Source organism: Nematolebias whitei, chromosome 21 (genome assembly GCF_014905685.2).
Source record: "Nematolebias whitei isolate Nwh7 chromosome 21, NemWhi1, whole genome shotgun sequence".
Classification (NCBI taxonomy): domain Eukaryota; kingdom Metazoa; phylum Chordata; class Actinopteri; order Cyprinodontiformes; family Rivulidae; genus Nematolebias; species Nematolebias whitei.
In genome coordinates, this window is record NC_056518.1 from 32,547,203 (window position 1) to 32,550,277 (window position 3,075).

Here is a 3,075-nt window from a genome sequence, read left to right on the forward strand (position 1 = left end):
TCATCATTGTTTGTGATGCATCCCACCACCACTGTGTCATCTGCAAACTTTACAATGTGACAGCCTGGATGGGTAGCTGCACAATCATACATGAGCAGAGTAAACAGGAGAGGGCTCAACACACATCCCTGAGGAGAGCCAGTGCTGAGGGTTATGGTGGAGGAGGAGAAGTTGTGGATCCTCACATACTGAGGTCTGTTTGTTAAGGCTAATACCCAGTTGCAAATGGAGGAGCTTAGTCCTGGAGTAGTTTGTCCATCAGGGTTTGGGGGATCATGGTGTTGAAGGCAGATGTGAAGTCCACAAAGAGCACACGGATGTAAGAGTCCTTCTGCTCCAGGTGGGTGAGAGCAGCATGGACCACAGAGGAGATGTGTCCTCTGCTGATCGGTTCTCACGGTATGTGTACTGGTGAGGGTCCTCATTGATGTTGATGGTTGTTTTGATGTGGGTCATGACCAGTTTTTCGAAGCATTTAGCGACTATCAGTCATTCAGACCAGTCACTGTAGAGCTTTTTGGAACTGGGATGATGGTGGTGGTCTTCAAGCAGGTGGGAAACCATTGCTAGGGTAAGTGAGTAGTTAAAGATGTCTGCCAGCACCTTGTAGAGCTGATCGGCACATTCTTTAATATATATATATATATATATATATATATATATATATATATATATATATATATATATATATATATGAGCGAGAGAGAAAGAAAACATTATTTTATCCTCAATGTCTGACCGATATGATTACAGTGACGTGTTTCTTCCAGATTCCCTCCCACTTCTGACTGGAGCTGGGTTCTGATAAGCTGGACAGACTGGGGAGGGTCTGGGGGGTTGGCAGCTGAAAGTAAAAAAAAAAAAAAATGATTTTTTCTGTTCAGGAAGTGAGAACAGGTCAGAACCTCCGACAGGTGAAAGCATTGATAAGTTGTACTTGTAAATGTGTTGATCTTCTGTGGTTGCTGGTTCTCCAAAGCTTTGTAATAAAAATGACAAAGCTTACACCTGGTTGCTTTGGGAATCTCTTTTAATTTATCTATACACAGAAGCTGCTTGGTTTAGAAAACGGCAACAAACTAAGTAATTGGTGTCATTTATCAGTGTAAAGTTTAATATTCGCTTATGTAATATTCGTTTTTAGACAAACATGTTTCAAAAACCTGAAAAACAACAAACAGTGGGTCATTGGCTAGCCGTATAGCCTGGATGAAGACTTTTGCCTGTTGTTCCACACTTGGAGCCCTGATGTCACAGCTGGCGTGGTTCTAAACAGTAACACTTCAAACATGATTCTTTAAAGTTTTATAATAGAAGAAAAGACCCCAGGAAGTTTAAACACACCAGACTTCATCCATTTTGTGTTTGAAGTTTACTGATATCCTGCAGAGCTGTTCCCATGGAGATGTTGTGGAGCAGGTCACCTGATGCCAAACACACATCTGGTCCTGGTGGATCGTCTAAAACGGCCTGAATCAACACAAACTGCTCCCAGTGCACTTCAAATAGGATCAAGTGTCAAAAGCATTCAACATCTGGCTCCGCTGGGACATGGGCGTGTGTGAATTCAGACATCCACATTCCTTTTCCTCATTTCAGATGTTCAAACACGAGGGATGGGAAGCTGCTTTCATGCTCCTCAAAGTGACCTCCAGTTCTAGCTGTTCTGGTCAAACCTTGAACATCTGGATTTTATGTTTTATCATGAGACGCTACACGCAGTGTCTGTGTTGGGGATGACTCTCAGCTACTGCCACATCAAGTTCTAATTCAATATGTGTAAAAACGAGTTATCCACTGTGTGTTGCTAATGTTGGTTAGCTGTGGCGGCCATCTTAAATTGGATGAAATCCCCTTGTTAGTTATAGAAGTACACGAGTACCTCTGCTGAGCCATGTATCAGTAAGTAGTGAGACTGCATGAGCATTCTTATTAATAAAATCGTTTCAATTAGAGACAAAAATCACTCGTTCCGCTCTTCTTCTGCCTCTGTTTCTTAATAAAATAAAGTAGAACTGTCACTAGAACCTGATTTATGTTCGGACTGTTTTTGTCCTGTTGAGCTCTGAATGTCAAAAATAATAGCTTCATCCAAACCATCAACATTTCTGCTAGATCCCATCTCAACCAGATTGTTCAAAGAGGTATTTAGACATTTTTCCAACCAGAAAATACTTTGTGGGTTTTTACAGCATGTAAGATAATTGTTCAGAACCTCTACAGATCCCCACTGCAGAACATCTGAGCTTCTTCTTTAATGTTCAACGATCATGTAATGAGCCTCTTTAACCAACGTGTCCAACACGTAGAGCAACATGCAGAACGCTGGCTGCTCTGAGGCGTTCTGCCCCACAGCTGCTTCTTCGTCATGAAGGGGGGTTCCTCTGTGAGGACACAAGTTATTTCTGTGCTGGCCTGACAGCGCCGCACAGAGAAGCTTCGATCACCACGACGTAATTACAACGTTTAATGTGGCCGGAACAAAAAAACTGTCAGCAGTCGTGTCTGAGTCTCAGAGGCAGCTTTTTAATTGCAGGACTTTGTGTTTGTCAACATGTATTTTAAGCATGAGGCTCAGAATAATAGAGGGCTTCATGTGAGACATTGTTACGCAGATGATACACAGATATATGTCCCACTAAAGAAAAAGGACTCAACTCTGGGCCCTCTGGTTTCATGTCTGGAGGACAGAAAATCTTGATTAGATAGAAAGATGCTGCATAAGTACAGTTTGTTTACCATATATATACATATATATATATATACCATATCATACCATACCAACTTTATTTATAGAGCACTTTATGCACCCAACAGGACCAAAGTGCTTTACACAATTATATAATACAATACAATGATAAAATGGAAGGGTAAAATTTAAAACAGGAATAAAATAATAAAATAAAATACAAACACAATAAAACAAGGTAAAACATCTCAGATTGTGCTAAAAGGCCAAAGAAAAAAGATGAGTTTTAAGAAGGGACTTAAAAACCTCAATTGAAGAGGCCTGTCTTATGTTCAATGGAAGGTCATTCCAGAGCCTGGGAGCTATCACAGAAAAAGCTCGGTCCC

The 3,075-nt window shown here is 41.0% G+C and overlaps 1 protein-coding gene across 1 annotated transcript in view; it reads right to left on the reverse strand.

Moving 5' to 3' along the window:
- trim9 (tripartite motif containing 9) overlaps nucleotides 1-3,075 on the reverse strand; it is a 107,974-nt gene that overhangs the window by 103,688 nt on the left and 1,211 nt on the right. The window lies entirely within an intron of this gene.